Source organism: Dendrobates tinctorius, unplaced genomic scaffold, assembly GCF_039654945.1.
Source record: "Dendrobates tinctorius isolate UK_male_01 unplaced genomic scaffold, ASM3965494v1 ptg000420l, whole genome shotgun sequence".
Classification (NCBI taxonomy): domain Eukaryota; kingdom Metazoa; phylum Chordata; class Amphibia; order Anura; family Dendrobatidae; genus Dendrobates; species Dendrobates tinctorius.
Genome location: NW_027362084.1, coordinates 221,609 through 248,470, shown reverse-complemented (window position 1 = coordinate 248,470; position 26,862 = coordinate 221,609). Strand labels below are relative to the sequence as shown.

Sequence of the window (26,862 nt, the reverse complement as noted above, 5' to 3'; positions counted from 1 at the left end):
TTCTGGGTGGAGCATGGGTTCTGAAACGACGTGGAATTTGATCGGTAAGTGACACTTTTTTCTTTATCTTATAACAATCTCTATACTCAAACTGTGAAAAGTCATTGAAAACCCCTTTAAAGAGGATCTTTCACCAATTTTCACATGTTCAACTGACCACGGAATAGTGGCTGCAAAGCGGAGTAGAACTCGGAGGCGTTAAGAATCTGCATTCTGTGTGATCTGGTAAGACTGATGTCTGTCAGCAATTATTGTGCAGGGAGGGAAACAGAGCTGTGTGTCATTAAAAACATGGCTTGCAACTCTTCTTTCACAGTGCTGTAAGCTCCTCCCCTTACCCCACACTGACAGTGCTGTGAGAGAAGAGCTGTAAGTGATGTTTGTAATGACACACAGCTCTGTTCTACTCACCTCGCCCACATGTAATAATAACAATAGATATCCAGAGTGAGAACAATGGGGAGACCTGGACTGTGTGTCGTTACAAACACCTCTGAAACCTCTTCTCTCACTGCACTGTCAGTGTGAGCTAAGCGGAGTAGTGCAGAGCTGACAGTGCTGTGAGAGAAGAGGTGCCAGTGGTATTTGTAATGACACACATCTTTGCTCTCCTCCTCCTGCACAGTAGCCTAACCAGGTACATTTGTGTGAACTGATTAAATACATCAATCTTACTAGATCACACAGGGAAAGCCAGCTCTGATCTTCCATGGGGGTATGTTCTTTCTGTATGACGCCTCCTGTTTAGATTGGTCAACATCATGCAGTACAACAAAAAAACACCCACTGAGAAGAATCTCGACTAATGCCACTTTAGTGTTACCAAAAGTTATCATCTAAACTTTGTAAGCTAATATCTCTGCAAAGGAGCTAAGAAATCAAAAGATTAAAAATACTCCGCTCTGCAGCCACTATTGTATCCTATGGCAGGTTTACCATGCGAAAACTGGTGAAAAGTCCTGTAGAAATACTTCTAGCTTCAGTTTTCTCCACTTCCATGGACCCTGCTTGCAATATCTGCCAGAACATACTGCGCCCTTCTCTATAGCGTGACCCGCATTCTCTTCCTTCATTACCTGCAAGATTTAAGATGTGCGCAGGTTGTGGCTCTCACCGCCTGAGAAGGTTTGGATTTCCCCCATGAGCCGCCCTCATTGCTCTTCTATTGTACAATGGATATTGATTTACTCTTTTAAATTTGCCATTCACCTGAATTCCCATTTTAAAGATCACAGATATTTTAATTCTTTACCTTGTCCAGAGGGATTCCCATTGCCTGGTGTAATTCATTTCTGAGTCGAAGGCGGAGAAGACCAATCTGCTTATTTTTCCTTCCGAGGCATGAGCGGTATGACATGGTCTTATAGCCCTCTCTTTTTATAACCTGATCGCTCTCCACAAACGTGGCATGAGCCAAGACAAGGTGCTTTCTGTTTTCCGGGGAAAAGGACCTTCATAGCAGTTCTGTTTTGGGCAAGGTTCCTTGTCCCACACCCATTGGGACTGGTTTGTATCATGCACCCTTCTTTTTGAGCACCTCAAAAAACATCTTCACTAGATGACCCCTTCCAGGAGCTACACTTCCGCTATGTGGGTAAACAACATGGCTGATCCTCCACAGCTGTTGACTCACACTTGACTCTTGCAATGCTTTGTTCTCCCTGCGGAGGCGCTGTAGAGAAAAAACAGCAAGTAGCGGAAAAAACATTCCCCTAGCTAGAGCAGCCGATCACAGGAACGTCCTGTAGACGGTATCTTGGGTATCTTTAAAAAGCTGTTGCGGTGGTCACCGAGAGGGTCAACGATCAGAACCCAACTCATGATGTCAGTTGACCAGAGTCATTTTGCAAAGTTCTCTCTTAAAAAAAAAACAACCTTACATATTCATCTCCAAGAGTGTAATATGTTGGGACTGTCAGTTCGTATCTCACCTAATTATCACCAGAGAATGAGATATTCAGCATCTGCATGGAGGGAGACTGCGCTGCGTAGGTGGTCCCTTCTAATTATTTATTGCTATAAGCCGGAGATCCAAGGAAGTCAGAGACGAAATCCAGGCTGCGGCGACTCTGCTTCTGATGGTTTCCAAATCTATAATTGTGCTGTATCCGTCCAGCCAGGTGTGATAATTGTGCCGCAGCAGCCTTCAGTACTTACAACACAAACAGTCGGTTCCTACTTTTTTCCTGGTTTCCCCCCTTCACAGCTGGTGTTTTTCTCAGTTGTATATTATACTGTTATAATGCTGCGTGATTTTATATTCAGAGCAATTGTCTATCGGGTGCATAAAGTGATTTTGCTGACATTAAAGAAGTTCTCTAAGTTCATATCATTTTCAAGGGTCCTTTTAATGCCCTGACTATAGAGCCCCCCTACTATTTGTATAGGGGGTCTTCTGACTTTGATCAGCCTTTTGTTTGAGACCAGCTTTAGAAAGCCCCGTGATACAGAAGTGTCCTTCCTTACTTTTCCCCTTGGTTCAGCATAACATAAAATGAGTGGCGTACGATAAGCAGCTTGGTAAAAAAACAAACGCCATTGTTTTTGGGATTCTCATTCAGGAGATGTTTATGCTATATGTGTCTGTTTTTGTCCACCTACTTCTAAGTCACAAGTATGAGTGGACATCAGTGATAAGCGAAGGAGCTGGGATAAGGTGTATCCGAGCATGCTTGTGCGTTAACAGAGTGTCTTCCATATGTTCGATTCCCCGCAGCTGCATGTCTCTTGGCCTGTTGGAAAGCCGCAAGGACATGCAATGGTTTCCTGTTTGTTAGGCAATCCCTGCATGTGTTGCAGCTGTCGAACATGCACGAGACATGCATGCAGCCGCGGGGACTGGAACATATACGTGCACGCCGGAGTCACTCGGTTAGCACTGGAGCATGCTCGGATACACCTTATCCCAGCACATTCACTCACCACTACTGGGCATATGCGCCTTCACTCCATTCATTCTCTATGGGACTATGAAGAGAGCCTAGTACATTGCCTGCAAGAACAGAGGTAACCGGTTTGGACTTTTTCTAAGGAAGACCATGGTGAACAAGTAGAAGCGGCGAGTAGTAAACATCCCAATTAAAGCACCACTTTGGCGGTTTTTTATTTATTTTACGCCGGTAGTATCTGATATATAGATTCCCTGTGTGTAATACTTACCATCGTGGTCTTTTGACGGTATTGGCGCTGCTGCGGTCCTGTTCTGTTAGTTGTGACCGAGCGGATCACTCCAGCGTTTGCTGGGACAGCCGGTAGTCACTTGTCAACATAAGTCTGATTATTCTCCGGTTAGTCAGCGGTCACACGATGGCAGAGCAGAACTCAAACGGCTTGTAAGTATTTTACTACAAGCAGGGAATAGACCCTGTAATAGATCTCTTAGACCTGATGAAGCTAGTGTACTTACTTGGGAAATTCATATCAGAATAACTTCAGTGACATCTGCAGCTTGTACTGAGCAGTGTGAGATTTCAGTGCCAGCGGGGAGGAGAAACACTGAGGCTAGGTGGGCAGTGACTGGAATAGACTTGGATTTATGACTCCTCTCACTCTTTAGCTTGACTTGGAAAATGCTCATTTTGTTATCCTCACTACATAGCCATTCTGGATTTTCAAAGTAAATATGCCAGTGTCATCAGGTTTGAGATCTGTATAATATTGCATGCAGTTTATATGTGAAACCTGCTGACAGATCCACTTTAAGAAGTACAGCTTCTTGGTTTTGGGTCATAAAAGTCTCATAACTGCTTCTCTGTTCTGATATTGTGAAATTTTATATTATCGTTCTTTGCTTTGCTGGAAACAAGCTCCAGACGCTGAGAATTTCTGACAACGGGGAGAGAGAATATACGGTATTTGATTATGGGAGTAAGATGTTAACACTTTGTGTCCCGGCCAGGGTGTCCATACATACTGCTTGATCAGTAGCCATTTTAGTTTTTCGCACAGATGTTCCTAATGATCGGTCTAATAAAAATTGAGAGGTCTGCAGCTCATGCAGACAAATGTTCATTAATATACTGTGTCTGAGCCAGAGGGCACACACTAATAATAATGACTCTGTTCTCGTATTGACAAGTGGTGAGGCCTCTATGATGATGACTAGCATGAGGAACACGTAGATCCTCCAGCAGTGCCCGGTTGATGTAGACTCTACCATTTCAGATCAGTGAATTTCATTGAAAAGCCATGACAATTGCCTGGCGCGTTTCATTGTCAGTCTGCTGATACTAACAGGTGCATAACATTAAAACGCGACTGCAGCCCTGCTGTGATCCACTTTGTACCATTCATAAAGAGATGGAATCACTGAAGCTATTAAGCAATTTATATGGATTATGGAGCGGTCGCTTTACGAGCCAGATCTGCTTTACCGAGACATGTGCTTAGGTGTATGTGTCTGTGCTATATGGTCATTTAAGGGTTAAACTCGCTAAAATAAAAAATGGTGCCATGACCAAAACGGTGTGTAGATCCCATCTGCAACCATTTACTTATTGCACAAGTGGTATATAACGGGGATTGAATGGGTTGTCCGGGGAAAATATGCTACCACTGGAAGGATGAAAACTTACTGATCATAGAGGTCTGGCTACTGAGAACCCCACTGATCAGCAAAACTGGGCACTTTTATCCTTTTTAGAATGGAGCGTCTGTGCACATGACCAGAGGTCGCGTCTTTCATTATTTATGGGGTTGTTGAAAAAAAGGTGAGCAGCCCCAAAGGGCATGACCGGAGTGGCAGTGAGTGATGGTTTGTTCTTTTTTTTGCTTTGTTGGATGTTCCTCATTCTAACAACTGTATTTAGTACGTTGATTTGTCAATGTATTATGCATTGGACAGGGGTTCCTTTAGCCCACCAGGACATGTGAGTAATAAAGTTTAATAGAAAATGTTCAACACGCAACACGCAAGAAAAAGAGTATAATGGTAAGTGATTGACACCAAATCCGATCCCAAATCAAGTATTCTTTTTCTCTTGTACCTTTGGGTTACTGCCATTATTATCAGCTCTCTGGACTACCGGACGTTCTAATGGAATGGTCTGTACTGGTGAGTCCATATCTAAAGACAGCCATAAACATTTGATGGCCGTCAGACTAACAATGCTTTAGCTGATCGTTTGGCCAACAACCACCTCAGCTGACTCTCCCATGTACTGGAGCACTTGTTTGGTCCTCTATGACCTTATCTCTGTGAGAACAATGCAATCAGCAGTCCGAAATTAGACATGCCCAATCCACATCTCCCCTGACCATTAGTTGGCCAGTGCCCCCATAAAAATCAGAGTGTCGACCAATATCGTTTATACCGATGGGTTCGGCCAATAGTCTAATGTGTATGGAGGCTTTACGTTTTGGGCCTCGAAACACATTAGGCTACAGTCAGCTTCACCCGCCGATATCAATTAGTTCGGCTGACGAGCTAATGTTAAGGGGGTGCCAATATACTTTTGATTGGGAGAGATTTTAATTTACACATGTCCGATTTAAGTCTACAAATTGCATTGTCCTCCAGTAGATCAGCCACTGGCCAATGTTTCATGCTGCAGCTTTCTTATAGCAAGCACTCATGTGTATGGGAGAGTTGACTGAGATGGCTGTTGGCCAAATGATTGGCCAAAGTATCGTATGGCCAACAGACATCAAATGTGCCTGGCTTGCCTTAAAGCTTCAGAGTTTTTCCAAGGTCAATTTAGTCTACTAGGATCATGGTTTCTCCATATAACCCTAAAATATACTTTATTATTTATTACTATAGTGCCATTTATTCCATGGCGCTTTACATGTGAAAAGGGGTGGACATAATAAAAAACAAACAAAAAGGATTGGAGGTTGTATGCAGGTAAGTACTGAGACATTAGGAGACAGGTTGTGGATGGCTTTGTATGCCATGGGTTAGGGCTTTGAACTGGAGTCTCTGCACAATGGGGAGCCAATGAAGGGATTGACAGAGAAGAGAGGTGAGGGAATTGTGGGGGCAGCAGAGTTTAGGATAGGTTGGAGGGGTGTGAGAGTGTTAGAGGGGAGGCCACAGAGTAGTAGGTTGCAGTAGTCAAGGCAGGAGATGATGAAGGCATGAGCTAGTGTTTTTCCAGATTCTTTATTAAGGAATGTGCGAATCCACAAAGTATTTTTGAATTGGAGCTGTCAGGAAATGGAAAGGGCTTGAATATGAGGTTTGAAGGAGAGATTAGAGTCAACCCCGAGGCAGCGAGCTTGCAGGCCTGGGAAGAGCAGCCATTGACTTTGATGGATAGGTCTGTTGGGGAGGGGTTAAGTGAAATGGGGGAAAGATAATGAATTCTCTTTTCTCCTTGTTAAGATTTAGCAGAGAAGGATGAGATAGCAGACAGACCTTGTGTGATTCTGGTTAGTAAGGAGGTGATATCAGGTCCAGATAGCTAGATCTGTGTGAGCTGTTCCAGGCCAGAGGTGTAGATGAAGAAGATCAGTGGGTCCTAGGACTGAACCTTGGGGGACACCAACAGACAGGGGTGGTGTGTGAGTGGGAGACGGTGAATGTCCGTGCTGTTAGGTGTGAAGAGATGCAGGGCCAGGTCTGTGGTTGCCAAGAGATTAGGGAATCTGTAGTATTAGGGAATGGCCCACTGTGTCGAAGGCAGAGAACAGGTCCAGGAGGAGGAGGAGGATAGAGTAGTGTCACTTGGATCTCACGGTTAGTAAGTCATTTTTGACTTTAGTCAGGGCAGTTTCAGTGGAGTGATGCGGTAGGAAGCCAGATTGTAAGCTGTCAGTGTGGGAGCAGGAGAAGAGGTGAGAGGACAGTTCAAGATGGACGTGTTGTTCCAGTAGTTTTGAGGCATAGGGAAGAAGTGATATGGCACGATAGCTAAACACAGAGGATTGGTCAAGGAAGGACTTTTTGAGGATTGGCGTGATCGAGGTATATTTGAAGCAAGAGGGAAAGACACCAGTTGTTAGTGATAGGTTGAATAGATGGGTTAGGATGAAAACTGTGGTGAGGTTTGGGATGAGGTAGGATGGAATCCGTTCAAGTGCACAGCTGGTGAAATGTGATCTGGAGAGTAGAGAGGAAAGTTGATCTTCCGTAATGGAGTTAGTCTAATCATCCTGGTCTGAAAAGTTTCATGTAAAAAAGCATACTTTATCGTTGCCATGATTGACTTTTTACATGTATCCAATAGCTTCTGGTATGAATGAAGCCCTAGAACCAGCTGCCAAAAATAGTTGTATCCATTCTTCAAAAAGTTTGCCGATGAGAATAGGAGATGGTGTCTGCTCTACACATAACCTCCCTGTTCTCCGGCCGTAAATTCTTAGCGCTGACCCTTTGCTTTGGTGCAGCCATAAATAAATCACTCTACGGACCATCGATTTGTGACTGTTCCAAGGTTTAATAGCCGTTAGTTATGATGCAAGGAGGCTGGATTATGATTCCCCTTAGGCTGCAGTCTTCCAAGTCACTGAATGTTTCATGGCTGCAGCTTCTATTGGTAGCCTATGGCTTACAACAATGCCAAGAATAATGAAGGAGTGGATAGAGGTCTTGTCTCGAGTGGGCTTCCACTAATTAGGTGCATTTGCAGAATTTTTTGGCATATATCCTGTACTTTAAAAATATTCATTATCTAGTCCCCAGTGAGATTTCTAAAGGGGTTAAAGCACTTGAACATGAACACGCTAGATGTATCTGATTACCTCTGCGCTACGCCTAATATTCGCCTCCTTCCAGCGGTGTCCTCTGATCTTCCGTCTCCTCGGGAAACCAGATCTTGAGTTTCCCCATCATTACGTTTTTTTTTTCCTTGCTCTTGCAACTCTACTTAGATATGGAAATGTGTCTGCTGACTCACTGACAACCTTTACAGTACTTTCACTTAATAGCAGCAATTAGAATTTTGTACCATCGAAATAGTTGTAAAGTTACGGGAGAGGTGATGCTTTATGTTGATGAATGCGATATAATGAGAGTTAGGTGTAATAAAGAGGTTTTGTTTAGTGATAGAGGAATGAACTCGCGCACATACTCCAGGTGTGAACACTGCTGGGTCGTGGTGTTTTATGGCATCTTAATCTTATTCATATAAGATTAAGATGCCATAAAACACCACGACCCAGTAGTGCTCACACCTGGAGTACAACTCTCATGAGTTGTAGATACGTCCTTCATACCACTCTCTCGTCTTGTATTGGAAGTGCAGTATCACATTTGTGTCCTCGTTCACAAACTCTTGGATGCAGCTCATTGCGCTACTGACTCTCATTGAAGAGACCCAAAGAGTTTATGGAGACTTATTGATGGCAAAAGTAATCAAATTAAGCAGAAGAAGTCTCCATAAACTCCTTGGGTCTCTTCAGAGCCAGAAGCACCCTGAGCTGCATCTATGGCATCCTATGTATTGATGTCGAACAAGAAACCGGTGTCTCTGGTTTGGTATGCCTTTTTTTTCCTTTGGTCTTCATCTACTATCTGGGTCTCTTCAGTCAGAGCCACTACAACCATAAGCTTCATCTAAGGCATCCTAAGCAGCTAACCAGTACACTCCATGTCCTGATGAGGATCAAGAACCCTGAAACAAGTGTCTACAGATAAGTGTCTCTGTTTAGACTAATACATTCCTTGGGCCTCTTCAATGGAAGCAAGTATGCCCGAAGCTATATCTAAGGCATCCTATTCAGCTAATGAGTACCCTGCTTTGTACTGATGGGGATCAAGAACCCTGAAACGTGTCTACAGATGTGTGTCTGTATTGGCTAATTTGCTTACTTTTTCCCCCGTGTAGCAGTGCTTATAAATGAGTCTTAATACACTATCTGTGACTCTTCAATGGATGTCAGTATCCTTTAAGCTGCATATAAGGAATCTCATTCAGCCTACGTATTCCCTGTATCCATGAGTGCCACGGACCCCAAAACAGTGCTATGTATATGTGGGTGTCTCTGGTTTGCTATGGGCTTTTTTACTGTCCAGATCCACTAATTTTTATGTCTGTGGAGCTGGACCTCTTCTCCTTGTTTTAATTTTCAAGTATTTTGGCAGAAACACTATCTGTGCTCCGGACAGGACTGGAATTGGGCATTACTCACCGTACTCTGTTTCTTTACTTTTTTTTTTTTTTTTTTACCAAGGACCTTTGCCTACAAATAAATCTCAATACATTCTTTGGGTCTCTTCAGTGAGAGTCATGACCACCCTAAGCCTTATCTATGATATCCTTTTCCGCCAACAATACTCTATTTTGTACTGATGAGGGTCAAAAACCCTGAAACCGCTGTCTACATATGAGTGTCTCTGTTATGGATAGCATAAGCTAATTTACATATTTTTCCCATGGAGCACTGCCTGTAAATATGTGTGTTTGCGCTTTCTGGGTTTCTCCAAGTTAGATCCATTATTTCACCGTTTCATATAGGGCATATCACAACCAGTACCTTGATATGTACTGATGAGTGTCTAGAACCCCGAAACAGCTGTCTATAGATGAGTGTCTCTATTTTAGCTAATATATACTAATTTTCATATTGGTTTTCCCATGGATCATTGCCTGTAAAGAAACTTTGATACACCCAATACTTTTTGCTTTTATCCAGGAACAGATTCACTTGTTTCTATGTGCTGACAGTTTTCCCCCCTTGGAAGAGCACCACTCTTGTCCACAGGCTGTGTCTGGTATTACAGTTCAGTGGCATTCAAGTGAATCGGGCTGAGCTGCAATACCAGAACATAGCACTTTACAGCCCAATTATTGGCTACAACTTAATCGCGGTACTGTAGTTCTATTCTCCATGTTCTCTTCTGGAACAGATATGGTGGTACAGACTCCCTGTCAATTACAGCATGTTATAATGCTCTATTAAATATAAGACATTAACAATTTCACTTTGAGCAATTTGTACGGGTCTACCACCTTTTGTAACATATCTTGATTCATTTTTACTTGACACGTAGAAACCACAAGCAAGCAGGTCAGTTGCTGTTAACGGATCCGATAATGGCTCTCTATTTCTAAGTATCGTTTGTGCAAATACTTGTGACATCCCAACTGATTGACATGAATATTTAACCACGTATTCAGTATTTTTATCTGTCCGTCGTTTTACAGGAAGACATCCAGGCACTGTCGAAGGAGTAACATTAGGCGCCTAATAAGATCAACAGATCCATCAACAGCAGCTTGTCAACTGTTTCCTTATGAGGTTTTTTTTTACATTAATATGAACAAATCCCACCAAACAATAATGACATTACAAAGATAGTGATATGAACTGTAACGCATCGCTTTTCAACCATAATAATGAGATTACCAGATCTGACGATGTTTCTTGTGAGTCAAAAAAAATGTCTAAAACACACAATAAATCTGACGCATGGCGGATAATGAAGACCAGCGTTCTGCCAGAGATTATAATGTCTTTTTTCTTCCATGGGAAAGTAATTAACCTACCAGCTTGTTTTTGCTCTGTGGGTAGATGCTGAAGTTTCCAGAGGGAACCCCTGTGAGCTTTAGGGGTTTCTATGCCTCCACGCCTCACTACATGCCGCATACTACCGCGGCGCTCATCCCCCCAGGCCTTATATACATTTGGCTCACTTTAATTGCAATCTGTTAATTAGAAATTCAGAGACCCGAGGCAGGCATTATTTTGTACTTAGACCCAAGGAGAATATGCAGGTGTATGGATCGGCTAATAATCTGATAACATGGAAAGAAAAGTAACTGCACACCAGGCTGTAATGATGCTGGGAGTTGTAGTATTGCAATCATTGGAGATTGTCGGCCTAAAACATCAAGGTTGGAAGCTACAATTGTCTAAAATGTCTGAAGCATTTAGGAAGCCCTCCTTCTATCAAAACTTGTATTCTCAATGTATTCATATTATGTAGCAGTGTGTACTCACTATTGCTCCTTTTGCCTTTCTACCCAGCTAATTCTTCTCTTTTCCAATAGGTTTATGACATCAAGTGATTAAAAACTGACGAGCTGAATTCTTCTAAGCTCTATGTAGAAACAGGAGGTCAGTTTTCCCTGTATGAGTCAGAAATCACTGAAAAAGTCCCTGCCAGGAGGGACGAGTGAGCAGCTGGGTGAGGAGTTAGAGGGGGAAGATAAATGCCGGGAAAAGAGACTTTTTGTTTCTACATAGAGCAAAGAGAAGAATTAGCTGGATATAAAGGCAAAATGAGCAATTGTAAGTACACTGTGCTGTATAATATGATGATTGCAATACATTAGGAGCATAACAACTTTGGAAGGAGTGCTTCTTTAACATTTCCCTTCCTTGGAACTAAAGGGGTGCGAGGCCGACCTTTAAAAACAAGCTCTTAGTGTTATCTCTTCTCCACCAAGCTGTCCAGCAATCAGGCAGGTAATGTTCTCCTGGTATCAGCCAAACCCAGACTCATCCATCAGATGGCAGATTGAGACGTGTGATCCGTCACAGAACACGTTTCCACTACTCCAGAATTCAATAGTGGTGGCTTTACACCACTCCATCCGACACTATGGCATTGTGCTTGGTGATATAAAGCTTGCCAAGCCAAAATCCATGCCAAGATGCTGTTGGTAGGGGGCATAGTTTTTATGCTGATGTTAAATTGCTTGTCGATTTGTAAATGTCTGCCTGGGGTTGTACATTCTTAAATGTCCGAGTCACCTTAATAAAATAGGAGGAGCTTATATTCGCCTTCTGCAGCGGCGCTGCTCTTGCTCCCAGCACTTGCATGACATTGACTGCAGAGCTCAGGTGACATAACAATCAGCAGCCGCTGTCTGCCGTCATAGTTGTCATCCACGGAATATTGATGATCAGCAACCGATTGTCTGCAGTGCTTACCTAGCATAATTGCTGATCAGCTGCTGCTCATCAAGATCTCATCAGAGTGGATGTCCGCTCTGATGAAGTAGTTAAGGCATCGCACAAGGATGGGCAGTCTGCAGCACATGGAGTGGTAACTGCAGACTTTTCATTTCAGCCCGGAGAACCCCTCTAAGGCCATGTTCACACATTCAGTATTTGGTCAGTATTTTCCATCAGTATTTGTAAGCCAAAATCAGGAGCGGGTGATAAATACAGAAGTGGTGACGTGCTTCTATTATACTTTTCCTCTGATTGTTCCACTCCTGATCCTGGCTTACATATGTGGCCTTAGGAAGGGTGAATCACCTACTATATATGGGGATATATATATACTGTTATATTTGGGTTGTTTCCCTATTTTATATACAGCATCATCCAATGATCAGTCCTTGAATATAAGACATAGACGGATGCTATAACCTGACCAATAGCCATAGCTGGAAACTGCTGATATCAGAGAACAACAGCCAGCACTCCCGTAAACATAGATCCGATTATGAATAGACGTGCGGATGTACATGAACTGTCGCCATTTCTATGTATTCACGCGGGTAATCTAATGCATTGCAGTATATGTCGCCTCCCGCACAGCCGCCACCACGTTGCATGTTTATTCAGTATTATAGCGCTGGCTCAGCAGTTTCCCATTCCGAGCGTCAGATATGAATTGGTTACTATGATAAAAAAAGGGGGAAAAAAAATTCCTGCTTTTATTATCGAAGACAGAACATCTCACCTGTGAAGTGGCCTGCAGCGCGGACATTATCAAGGCGCTTTATTCTACATTATTGCATTATCCGGGACACTGTGAAAACCCCGCACGTGCCTGTGTGTCAGCCCGGGAGGTGAGGACAGGAAGGGAAGGAATTGTATGGATGTTGTTCCAGATAACGATAAATGGTCGGATCTTTACTCTCCATGAAATCTGAAAAGCTTATTTCCGGCCTCTCGTCATTGAATGACTTAATGCCTAATGAATCCCTGTGTGTGCAGGAATGAGATACTGAAAGGGACCAGCTTTCCCGCAAAGCCCTAAGCCTCATTGTCTTCCCCCTCTACAGATAAATGTAGGCTGGACGGTAACGGTAGAAGGCCAATTGGATGCATCATGTCCCGTGGGGGTTATAGCCGATGATAAGGCAATCTCTCTACTGCGCTGTTTTCAGCTTTGTGTATAAAACTTTAAAGGGTTTGTAGAAAGGCAGGATAGGAATGGGGGCGACATATTGTTCTCTGGAGTCTGACCTCTGGTACCCCTACAGAGCCTAAGGAGGAATTCTGGAGAGCACCGTCTGGATGGAGCGGAGGTCGAACATGTGCACCTCCCCTCCATTCATTCTCTATGAGATGGTCTAGCTGAGTACAGCGCTTGGCTATTTTTTGGAGTCTTGTATGAATGGAAGAGAGGTGCGCATGCTTGACCTCTGCTCCATTCATCCCTGTGCTCAGGATTGGTAGGGGTACCAGCAACCAGTGAGTTCCCTGAAACCATTCCAAAGCAAGCAGAAACCCCGATCTCTGCAATGTTTGTAGAAACTCCATCTTTTCTGTGGTCTTGTTTGCTTAATTATCCTGTCAAAATCATTACCATTTTCTCCATTTGTACATGGAGGAAGGTGCAATAGATTATTAGTGCCTTCCTAACCTCCTTAAAGGGAACCTGTCACCCCTCCAGGCAATTTTAAGTAAAAGAGCCACCTTGTGCAGCACTAATGCTGCATTCTGTCAAGGTGGCTCTTTTATGTAGGGTACCGTCCACCGCAGAAATGATCTTTTTTAAAACTGGTCAGACATACCTGATATTTGACAGGGGATCAGGTCTTTCCCCATCTGACCGAGACGCCTCACATCCGTCACTCATGTCTTCTTGCGTTTTGTCCGCCTCTTAATTTTTCTTTTCAAATCCTGGCGCCTGCGCTGTAGTATGTATTCTGGGGCATGCGCAGTGACTGCTGCCCGTCCTCTCTCATGACTTCCTGGCCTTCCTATCGCGCCTGCGTGGATGCGCGGCCAGAGATCCCGTCCCGCAGTCGCTTATGATTTAATCACACTGTGGGGCTGGGAATCTTAAGCATGAGAGCCGCAGATAACTACTGCGCATGCCCAAGATTCCCAGCCTCGCAGTGTGAATAAATCATAACCGACTGCGGGACGGGATCTCTGGCCGCGTGATAGGAAGTCCAGGAAGTCATGAGAGAGGACAGGCAGCGGTCACTGCGAATGCCCCAGAATACATACTACAGCGCTAGCGCCAGGATTTGAGAAAATGAAGAGGCGGAGCAAACAACGCAAGAAGACATGAGTGACGGATGTGAGGCGTCTCGGTCAAATGGGGAAAGACCTGCCCCCTGTCAAATATCAGGTATGTCTGACCAATTTTAAAAAAGATTATTTCTGCGGTGGAAGGTACCCTACATAAAAGAGCCACCTTGACAGAATGCAGCATTAGTGCTGCACAAGGTGGCTCTTTTACTTAAAATCGCCTGGAGGGGGTGACAGGTTCACTTTAAGTTCTGCTAAGAAGATTGAACCTGCGGGATGTGCTCGACATTGACCTACCAGGTCCTCCACAGCAACATTGACCTACCAGGTCCTCCACAGCAACATTGACCTACCAGGTTCTCCACAGCAACATTGACCTACCAGGTCCTCCACAGCAATATTGACCTACCAGATCCTCCACAGAAACAGTGACCTACCGGGTCCTCCACGGCAACATAGACATACCAGGTCTTCAACGGCAACATTGACCTACCAAGTCCTCCACGGCAACATTTGCATACCAGGTCCTCCACGACAACATTTGCATACCAGGTCCTCCACGGCAACATTAACATACCAGATCCTCCAAAGCAACATTTGCATTCCCAGTCCTCCACAGTCACATTAACATACCGGGTCCTCCACCCCAACATTTGCATACCAGGTACTCAAGAGGAACATTGACCTACCAGATCTTCCAAAGTAACATTTGCATTCCCAGTCCTCCACAGTCACACTGACATACCAGGTCTTCCACAGCAACATTGACATACCAGGTCCTTCACAACCACATGTGTTCTTGGTAGCCCTTCTAGCCAATAACATTTCTTAAAGTTTCCTCACAATTTGCATTTTTGGCTGCAGTCACGATGATGTTGTGTCGTGCTAACCACTACTAATAAGGGGTTTTTCAAACCTGACAGCTCTTCTCTACAGGATGTGCACTAGGGTAATGAACCTCCACAGCCCGGCTGATATTATCTTACAGGTATTATTCCAGCATTATATTTAATAGTTAACACTAAGGTTTTCATTGCCTTTCCCGATTCCTGACCTTGAAGCGTGTCGCCAGTCTGTCGTTTGGAGGAATCTTCCACTGTTCTCATTAATGAACTTCTGGTCCATGCTGTTGGGGCCATTGAGGAAAGCACCGAACGCTTGTGATGGGAATCAAATAGAGAGAAAGCAACAGATGCAGGAGCCTGAAATTCAAAAGCGATCAGTGCCTTTATCCCGACTGTGATGTTTTCTGTAGGCTGTTTTTAGACACCCGCATCTTATTAACTATGCACACTTAATTAGCTTCCAACAAAGTTTCAGGAAATAATCCTCCATGGATTCTATGTGCTGTTCCACGTGATCGCCGGCGGAGTCAGACCTGGTAAAGAGCAGCTTGTACAAATATTAGATCCCGTGGTCGTCGGACATGTCTGATGATTTAAAGCATTACGCAATAAAGCATTGCGGTATAAATGCTTGTTGGCAGGTGACGGCACGGCGTTCCTGGAGGAGGGTTAGCCATGGTGTCTAGTGCAGGGAGAAGTCATGTGCAATCAGACTTCCTAGCTGGATGTGTACATGACTTAAATGGAGGAGCGCGTGGCATTCCAACATTCACTCCTTATTAGCGAGATGGAAAATCTCAAGCTCAGGTACCCGATGCCAGCTGTCAAAAAAATATGATCCACATGCACAAGCCCAGCGTGGTCTGTCTCTGGTGCAACGTAGCAGGGAAGGAGAGCCTGGGGCACAATGTCCGTCCTGGTCACACACATACCATCAATCAGTACATGTATTAATAGCCGGCGTCTTCCTGCCGCACAAGATGTGCCAGCATTAATGGACACAACATGGTTACTTAGTTGCTAAACTTTACTTGCCTTGGGGTAACTTTTACTTCATTTGCATTGTTAGTCGTTTTTGCTTTGTGTTTTATGTATTAAATTAATTTTACATATTTAGAAAAAAGTTGCCCATTTTTGGGATACTTGGAGATGTACTGTATTTTGCTTTTCGTTCTATGATACCAGTCTCAAAGTGTGAATTATGACAAGGATGTGGAAATGGAGCACAGCTGAAATACCATACACAACCTGCGGACTAGTGTGGCACAGTTTTCTAACCGTGCTCAGGCCTTTTGGATTGTAATTGTTGAAGACTCTCCATCTGCTGAACCCTCGCTCTTACTTTGCGGATTTTCAAGTCAGTTGTAGAAACGTCTCTTACGAAAATAAATGGAGGGGAGGTAGTAACTTATTGAAGAGGCACAATTTACATGCAGTGCTCCATAGGTAAGTGTACAGATTAGATCCCCTCCGTGACAAAAAAAAAAATCTCATGCCAGCCAAATGGTAAAAAAAAAACCACAACTACAGACAACTGTTTCATGATTTTTGCTCCTCATCAGTGCAGACCAGGGTACTGATTGGCTGCATGAGCCATTCTAATAGTATTTTATCTTACATCTCTAGGATGTGCCAAAAATGTCTGATAGGCGGTGATCACAGAGCTATTTTTTTTAATTCATTAGTTATTTAACATTTCATAAAGGAGTGGTATTAGGTACCAACTACAACAGAGGCACCTAGGAATAGGAGAGGCAGAGGCATAAATGGAGTATACAAAATGGTGAATAATAAAGACAAATGAGAAAAGCATTGATAAAGGCAATAGATAATAAATACGGGGGGCATCAGAGAACGAGGGCAGGTCAGGTGGTAGGAAACATGGGGACAAGCCCAACTTTTATTGCCTTATTTTTGATGAGGATATCAGTCCTATGTCCCTCATTGGGCTTTTGGGCCTGGCAGATCCCATTTATAAAGTGGGGAAGAGTAACAATATACCTAATTGTTGCTCATAAAGTAGTGAAATAATGGATGTAATGGTTAACATCATAGCACCTTACGTATAAAGGTATATTTGCATAGAATAAAAAAAAAGATTCAGAAAAGTTCCCTAATATATGAATGTGGACCAGGGGTCCATATGACAGTGGGCCTTAAAATCAAAAAAAAAAAACAGAACTGATCACTCAATATACAGGACAGGAAGGTCTGATGTTTGATTCCCTTTATGACCCCCAACTACCCCTCACTCCCCATTGCCCATAATGCAGGTCCTCTAGGGAGAGGAGTCTATATAGGTTCTACCAACCTTTAGACCAGCTAAGGTTGGACATTGTCTCTCCAAGAACACAATAGCACTTGCAAAGTTTCGACTCTATGGTCCATAAATTGACTCTCCTCCAAAAGGAAGAATATTGGCTTACTGTTAACACCCACTGGCGGTAGCACCCCTATAAAATGAAGGTCAAATGTCTGGGTCACTGGCAGTTTTGTCATAGTTTCCGAAGAAATCACTTGGTTTTGCAGGAAACAATTGTTTAATCAACAAAACCATGCAACCATTTTGGGTGCAAGTTTTTGCGGGTGAAACGACTGCCGCATCAGGGTAATGCCGGACAGGCTACCCAAGTCAATGTCCAACCCCTTAAATAATCTTGCCAAATAACTTAGGATATTTTGCTAAACCATAGCCTTCTCCTAAAAGGAAAGACATCCGTGGTGTTCCCCTGGGGCCCTTGATGGTCTCTAGGAGGAGAAACAATATCCTGTACATTACATCAATTTCAGCTGCTTGACACTTTAAAAACTTATATCTCAGATGTTTCCAGTCTTATTCTTGCTGGAACGGACTACAGACAGTTTCCTTTATCTGATTTTATCAAATAAGAGAGGTGATTTGTATTTGTCAACGGTGAGATTTTTTCGTTTTTGCACATTGAAATAGCAAATGAATATTTTACGCAAAATGCATATTAAATCAGGAGGCAGCCATTGTGGAGAGTTCTGTCTGGGCCGCGTTGTGTTGTTTATACAGTATATGTGATAGCTTCCATACATATTTATATTCGCCTTGGTTGGAGGTATGTTATCTTGTATCTGTAGAAATGAGACTTTATTGTAGGGCGCAGGCTCAGTACGTGATTTCTAAAGCACAATAGGCAATGTACGTTTTTATAGAACACCGTGGAATAAGAACGGAACAAAAGGGCGCAGGTGTTGCAGTTGCAATCAAGACGTTAACAGTTTATACCAAGACATCCCCTTATTAGTTATCCATACGATACACTAGGTGATAACTTACCTTTCTATTTCGACACGGCTCTACAGAGTCATGTTCTTAGCATCGGTGGGGGTCCCAAATGTTGGATCCCCAGTGATCAGCAATGGAAAGGCGATATCTTTGCGCCAACTCTTTAGGGTTGCGATGTTATATTAAGACCTTGCACCTAATAACTGTCTTGTGTGGTCACCTAGCTACGTGCAACCTCCTGTGACTATATCATGACCATCTCAAGATATCCATGTTTTTTTCTTTACAAATTGCATCCCACTTTGCCGTCAGAAACCGTAATCCACACCACAACTTGTCAGCGGCCTCTCTGCAATTTGAGCTTCAGAAGTTCATCCAAAAACTAAATAATCAATACACATTAGATAAAGTTTGCAGACGCCACTATTTGATGTGCTTTTGTGGGACTTAATGACTTTTCTTTGACAGGTAATGTTGGGAACAAAGAATCTAGCATGTTCAGTTTCCACCCCTGATTCTTTTGTTCTTCTTGAAGATAAGCCACCACCACCATGATTGACTGGCAGCATCCTTCTCCTCCCTTCCCATGGAAATCTTATGCAGACATGGAAGATCAAGCAACCACTATATGGGGGAGTCAGAAAAGAGAACATTTATTCAACCTCTCTATTAGTGGACACCTTATTCATCTACCAGTTTGGATTAGTGTTCTTCCCAGCTCTTAGACCTCCCTCTTCTCGGTACTGGATCTCAGGATCGTGCCCAGGCTGTTTTTCAGCCAACAGAGAAAGCCCTACTGACATATACTGCATTTGTGTAAGTGGACTTATACAAAGAATTACGAGATTGACCCCCAGATTTCCCTTTTTTTATCCTGATGTTTCAAAAGAGACACATTTTATAAATGAATTGAAATGGAATGAATTGTGTAATTCCATTAGTCAGATACAGTGAACCGCACAATCGTACATGCTGATATGTAGGTGGTTTCCATTTTCAGTGCTAAAATATGTTTTTCCTTTCCTTTTGTACCTTCCAGACTTTAACTCCTTCCAATCCGACAATTTTTTTTTACCCTTAAATCTGCAAATAAGAACAGTGAGGGGCCGCCATTAAAGGAGGCAGGTTCTGTAATGAAATGTAAATGGTGTAATTGGGCTTGTAGTGAAGGTATTTACTCTTCACCTGTGACCCAGCGATGATTGCAGTTTGACAACACGAAGGAGCGGGCATCGCCTTGTTAATGACGGCTAATTTCCCCAGGAGTTAATGGAGCGGGTTTGCCAGCAGGCATGGTGGGTCGAGCCTAAGGCTTCGCAGTGATTGGCACCAATCCAAGCGCAACGTGCCTTTAATTACAGTAATTCCAAAATCAAAAGCAGCAATTTCTAGTGAGAGACGTTGCCTCTTCAGTTTGCAAATAGGTGGCAACTAATGGATTGACCTTTCATTAGACAAATACGGTGCAGATTTTTTTTTCTTTTCTGTCCTGTAGTGGAAGAGGCAGGTGGGGACATCAAATCCCATTAACTCACTGAAAATCATGGGTTATTTTTTTTTTTTTTTTGTAGCCGCCTTGAGATTGCAAATTTGTTTTTTTGTGAGGGTGATATGAATAGTGTCTGTACACACAGCTTGAGTATCGTCTGCTGTTCTAACGGGACTTTTGTATTTTCTACGTAGTTGTTTTTGGTTTTTTTTTGTTTACCACGCATGCATATATTTTATGACTACATCTGAAATACTGCCGTCAATATTTTTTTACCAAGTTTCCTTTAAAGAGAAGTGTAGTTTTAATTAAATAATTGAATTCATAAATCAATAATATACACGATAACGAGCTACTTCGTAATATATCTAATCAGAGAAATCTGCTTATTTCTCCTCCTCAACTGACTTTTCACTCTTCAATTCATGGGAAAAATCAGTAATATCTGTATTCAGTGAAGAAAGATTTTCTCATTACTGAGATAGGAAATGACAGTTGGTGCTTGCAAACTTCCATGGAGAGGGGAGGAGCTAGAGGGACACCGACACTCTTCTGCAAGCTTAATGAAATGACAATTACAGTTCTCCATAGAACTGTATGAGCACCAACTGTCATCTATCTAAGTAATGGGAAATCTGTATTCACTAAATACAGATTTCACCCATGAATTTAGAATTTTGAGAATGAGTGATAAATTCAAGGAGAGAAAGAAGGGGATTTCTGAATTACGATATTACAAAGTTTATTATTTTTGCGCGTGTGTATATATGTGTGTGTGTGTGTGTGTGTGTATATATGGCCAAAAGTATTGACACCCTGCAATTTTGTCAGATAATACTCAGTTTCTTCCTGAAAATGATTGCAAACACAAATTCTTTGGTATTATTATCTTCATTTAATTTGTCTTAAATGAAAAAACACAAAAAAAATTGTCCTAAAGCCAAATTGGATATAATTCCACACCAAACATAAAAAAGAGGGTGGACAAAAGTATTGGCACTGTTCGAAAAATCATGTGATGCTTCTCCAATTTGTGTAATTACCAGTACCTGTAACTTACCTGTGGCACCTAACAGGTGTTGGCAATAACTAAATCACACTTGCAGCCAGTTGACATGGATTAAAGTTGACTCAACCTCTGTCCTGTGTCCTTGTGTGTACCACACTGAGCATGGAGAAAAGAAAGAAGACCAAAGAACTGTCTGAGGACTTGAGAAACCAAATTGTGAGGAAGCATGAGCAATCTCAAGGCTACAAGTCCATCTCCAAAGACCTGAATGTTCCTGTGTCTACCGTGCGCAGTGTCATCAAGAAGTTTAAAGCCCATGGCACTGTGGCTAACCTCCCTAGATGTGGACGGAAAAGAAAAATTGACAAGAGATTTCAACGCAAGATTGTGCCGATATTGGATAAAGAAAGGAGAATGATTGACCTCATGGAGATCAGCATCCGACACTGCGGAGACACCATCACGTGTTTCTCAACGCAGTGATTCTAGAGCACTGCTCCCATCCCTTATGGGAAATATGTAAAACATGCAAATATATAAGCCGCGGAGACACCATCACATGTTTCTCAACGCAAGCAATGACTAGCCAGGTCTTTCACCGGGAAGGAACAACCACGGGAAGGGCAGTCTCCAATGAAGGAAACCACCTATGCCAAAACATGGTATCCATCCACAGACAGCTGTTTCGGGGTATTGCCCCTCATCAGTGTGGAGTAGGAAACTGGCTAGTAGGAGCAATGCCTAGTAGCAGACTTGCTTGCGTTGAGAAACACGTGATGGTGTCTCTGCAGTGTCGGATGCTGATCTCCATGAGGTCAATCATCCTCCTTTTTTCATAGTCTGCTACTAGGCATTGCTCCTACTAGCCAGTTTCCTACTCCACACTGATGAGGGGCAATACCCCGAAACAGCTGTCTGTGGATGGATACCATGTTTTGGCATAGGTGGTTTCCTTCATTGGAGACTGCCCTTCCCGTGGTTGTTCCTTCCCGGTGAAAGACCTGGCTAGTCATTGCTTGCGTTGAGAAACATGTGATGGTGTCTCCGTGGCTTATATATTTGGATATTGGATAAAGAACCTCGACTAACATCCAAACAAGTTCAAGCTGCCCTGCAGTCCGAGGGTACAACAGTGTCAACCCGTACTATCCGTCGGCGTCTGAATGAAAAGGGACTGTATGGTATGATGTTTTGGGGTTGCTTTGCTGCCTCTGGCACTGGACTGCTTGACCGTGTGCATGGCATTATGAAGTCTGAAGACTACCAACAACTTTTGCAGCATAATGTAGTGCCCAGTGTGAGAAAGCTGGGTCTCCCTCAGAGGTCATGGGTCTTCCAGCAGGACAATGACCCAAAACACACTTCAAAAATCACTAGAAAATGGTTTGAGAGAAAGCACTGGAGACTTCTAAGGTGGCCAGCAATGAGTCCTGACCTGAATCCCATAGAACACCTGTGGAGAGATCTAAAAATGGCAGTTTGGAGAAGGCACCCTTCAAATATCAGGGACCTGGAGCAGTTTGCCAAAGAAGAATGGTCTAAAATTCCAGCAGAGCATTGTAAGAAACTTATTGATGGTTACCGGAAGCGGTTGGTCGCAGTTATTTTGGCTAAAGGTTGTGCAACCAAGTATTAGGCTGAGGGTGCCAATACTTTTGTCTGGCCCATTTTTGGAGTTTTGTGTGAAATGATCAATGTTTTGCTTTTTGCTTCATTCTCTATTGTGTTTTTTCATTTAAGACAAATTAAATGAAGATAATACCAAAGAATTTGTGTTTGCAATCATTTTCAGGAAGAAACTGAGTATTATCTGACAGAATTGCAGGGGTGTTAATACTTTTGGCCACAACTGTGTGTATATATATATATATATATATATATACACACACGCACGTGTGTTTATTTATGTGTGTGTGTATATGTACAGCTCTGGCAAAAATTAAGAGACCACCACATCAAAACTTTGTCATGGCCAGCCCAATCTCCTGACCTGAACCCCATTGAAAACCTCTGGATTGTAATCAAGAGGAAGATGGATAGTCGCAAGCCATCAAACAAAGAAGAACTGCTTAAACTTTTGCGCCAGAAGCAGTGTGAAAGACTGGTGGGAAGCATGCCAAGACGCATGAAAGCTGTTTTTAAAGATCATGGTTATTCCATAAAATATTGATTTCTGAAATCTTTCTGAGTTAAAACATTAGTATTGTTGTTTCTAAATGAGTATGAACTTGTTTTCCTTGCATTAGTTGAGGTCTGAAAGCACTGGGGTTTTGTTTTGTTTTTTTAATTTCGACCATTTTTTTTTATCAGAAAAAAAATACAAAATTCGGAGACATGTTGTCACAAGTTTATAGACTAAAAGAACAATTTACATTTAACTAAAAAATATACCTATAAAGAGAAAAATCAGACACACTGAACATTTGAAACTGTATATAAGCAATGATTGCTTTTTACACATCTGATATGCCGTTTACCCTTCTTATATTTCTAACCTTAGTTTACTTTTATTCTGATATTTTCTGTTAGATTTTTAAAACGTGTTAGGTATATATTTATACCGCATAATATAATAGCATAAAAAAATATAATTATATATAATGGTAATATATATTTTTGAATTATATGTTTTAATACTAGAGGTTAGGATCGTCCTGAATAGGGTCACCTTGACATGGTAGGATTGTTTTAACTTTCTTTTTTTTTTTTTTTTTTTTTTTTTTTTTTCAAATCAAAATTATGTTGGCTATGAACCCTATTTTATTTTAATGCACTTTTGCTATTTATTTTTATGGAGGGTATTTGCTCATTTTGTTTTTATCTTAGGATATATATATATGTGTGTGTGTGTGTGTGTGTGTGTACATTTATTTTTTTCCACTATCTTCTTTTTCGTGTTGATTCGGTATTGAAATATAAAGATGTACATATAAGCAATTATAAGACTATAAAAAACCATTCTAAATATATATAAAAAAAGCCTTAATGGATTTCCATGTCCATAATTCATCCTTCTGTTCATTTTAATGTTTCGAGATGCCTCATTGCAGTCATCCATAGCCCGGTACACATTTGCTCTCCCGGTGATGCCATGCATCGCTTATCACTCCTGCAAATATAAAAGCCAAAAATTACAATCCGTGGTTAAGTGGAAAGTGTGTGACATCCCTGATCCATCCCTCCTTTCATCTTTGTTCCACCCCATCTGCCGCGCTGCTCCGGCTCCTCGTTCGGTGTACTTGAGTAGCTGTCTTGTTAGGGCTACGAAGTTAAGTGTTCCACTGGGAGAACTTAGCAAATAGTTGCAGTAATGCTGTTATCGCACATCTCTCCAGTGATGATGGGTGGAGAGGGCGAGCGAATATAGTTTTTCATTTGGTTGTCACTTTATTTAGGTCGGTAATCTAAGCAGCATAACTGACTAATAGACGCAGAAATACAGCTGTACAATACAAGGACGAGAGGCAAAACATGGCAGTGTTGATCCCTTCTGGAAATCAATGCTTACGGTGCTTAGTATTAAGCTCTCGTTATTATAGACCCTGATTATCATCAACTTCTAGCGTTTTTTCCATAAAGGGGTCTCGCAGCTCAGCCAAGTGCATTCGACTGGTCATCAGCACGCCCAGTAAGAATTAAGTGGCGGTGTGCATGATCGACCACTGCTCCATTCACACGGGCCAGTTTTCGGGGTCCCAGTGGTCAGACCCCAACAATAAGGACGTTATTCCCTATCCTTCCAAACTTGATACAGCCACTTTTAAACTGAAGAGTTGTCCACAGCACCCTTAAATGCAACCAGGGTAGGACTGGCCAGCAATAATACCCGAGTGTCCTATACTTGACTCAGACACAATAAATGGCTGCAAATGGGTAGCAGAAAACAACCCCATTTTGAGTAGTAGGAAGATGGTCGTCAGTACTGATGTTTGGTATGGCACAGTGGTAGGACGTAGGTGTACAGAGAACCGGAGCACTCGGAAGATGATTTATTGATGGACCATTAGATGACATTTGTTATTCCACATACTGTGGCCAACATAAACGTTCCGGACCATAGTCCCGGTCTGGTGCGATATGAAAGTGCAGGATAACTGCTGATGACGCAAACTTAATTTGGAGGTGACTTTTGCATCAATTACTCAAGGGCCTTGGAATGAGCCCTAAATAAACGTTCCTATCTAATTAAAAATGGTCCTCTACATACAGTATTCTGTATAGATGCAGGATGGGCCCCCAGAATCATTTGATCTGGCAAATTTTTTTCATGCAGACTTTTTGGAGTAATGCAGCATCAAATAAGGTTCAGGAAGTACAAAGCCATAAAATAAATAGCCTTTATTGAAGTAACAAAACCTTAAAATTCATTAAAAGGAGATATATGTCCAGTATACTAACACAAGGTACGTATGCAAATATACATGTGTACAAATATGTAAGACACAAAGAAAGGCACACACAAAAAGATCAAACAGTGTCCATATTGTAATGTAACACACAATGTCCAAACCTATAGTTTGTAATAAATGTGTATATGCCTAATATATACTCTGCAGAGACAGCCCTTCTAATTGCAAAATGCATCTACACAGGAATCACAGATTAAAAGTGTGTCCAAAAATCTAAGGAAAGAGGTATACATAACCTTAGCAGTATCAAACACGCAAGTGCCAAGTAAAATGTAAGTATGGCATACAATGGCCACTAAAAATAGTTAACACGTGTACTTGGCTTTCAGTTTCTCTAATTTTAAGAGGTTACTGGATGCTCCAACTAACTCACACAGTGTTAGAATCATAGAATGTAAGAGAAGGAAGGGACCTCAAGGGTCATCATGTCCAACCCCCTGCTCAATGCAGGATTCACTAAACCATCTCCGACAGATGTCTGTCCAGCCTCTGTTTGAAGACTTCCATTGGAGGAGAACTCACCACCTCTTGTGGCAGCCTGTTCCACTCATTGATCACCTTTACTGTCACAAAGTTTTTCAAATAACTAATCTGTATCTTCTCCCTTTCAGTTTCACTCCTTTTGTGTCTCGTGTTTCCATGTGCACATGAGAATAAGGATGATCCCTCTACACTGTGACAGCACTTCAGATATTTGTAGACCGCTATTAAGTCTCCTCTTTGCCTTCATTTTTGCAAGCTAAACATTCCCAGATCCTTTAACTGTTCCTCGTAGGACATACTTTGCAGTCCGCTCACCATCCTGGTAGCTCTTCTCTGAACTTGCTCCAGTTTTTCAATGTCTTTTTTTTTTTTTTTAAATGTGGTGCCCAGAATTTGACAGTGTTCCAGATGAGGCCTGACCAAGAACAAGTTAGATGGGTATAATTACTTCACATGATCGCTGCGCTTCTCTTAACACATACTAGAACTGTTTGCCTTTTTGCTGCTGTATCACACTGTTGACTCAGGTGCAGTCTGTGATCTATTAGTAAACCAAAGTTATTTTCAGACGTGTTGTTGCTTAGTTCTATTCCTCCCATTCTGTAGATGTAATTTTTGTTTTTCTTGCCCAGATGTAGAATCTTGCATTTCTCCCTGTTAAATACCATTCTATTGCAGTTTGCTGTGTTATTCAATCCCTTCTCAAAAAAATTACAGAACCCTATTGTATACACCAAAATGGAGGTAAAATTGACCTACACCTGGTAAATGGCAAAAAAGTATTTAGTCAGTCAGCAATAGTGCAAGTTCCACCACTTAAAAAGATGAGAGGCGTCTGTAAATTACATCATAGGTAGACCTCAACTATGGGAGACAAACTGAGAAAAAAAAATCCAGAAAATCACATTGTCTGCTTTTTTTTCATTTTATTTGCATATTATGGTGGAAAATAAGTATTTGGTCAGAAACAAAATTTCATCTCAATACTTTATGATATATCCTTTGTTGGCAATGGCAGAGGTCAAACGTTTTCTGTAAGTCTTCACAAGGTTGCCACACACTGTTGTTGGTATGTTGGCCCATTCCTCCATGCAGATCTCCTCTAGAGCAGTGATGTTTTTGGCTTTTCGCTTGGCAACACGGACTTTCAACTCCCTCCAAAGGTTTTCTATAGGGTTGAGATCTGGAGACTGGCTAGGCCACTACAGGACCTTGAAATGCTTCTTACGAAGCCACGCCTTCGTTGCCCTGGCGGTGTGCTTTGGATC

The 26,862-nt window shown here is 42.2% G+C and overlaps 1 protein-coding gene and 1 long non-coding RNA gene across 4 annotated transcripts in view; one reads left to right on the top strand and one right to left on the bottom strand.

Moving 5' to 3' along the window:
- The window catches only part of LOC141076507 (mitotic spindle assembly checkpoint protein MAD1-like), a 620,485-nt gene that overhangs the window by 510,322 nt on the left and 83,301 nt on the right, over positions 1-26,862 (top strand). The gene's annotated exons all lie outside the window — the stretch shown is intronic.
- Positions 22,983-26,862, bottom strand: part of LOC141076508 (uncharacterized) — a 158,715-nt gene continuing 154,835 nt past the window's right edge. Inside the window, exon 4 of the long non-coding RNA XR_012227506.1 lies at positions 22,983-23,811. This is a non-coding gene — a long non-coding RNA (uncharacterized lncRNA). The remainder of the gene's footprint in view (positions 23,812-26,862) is intronic.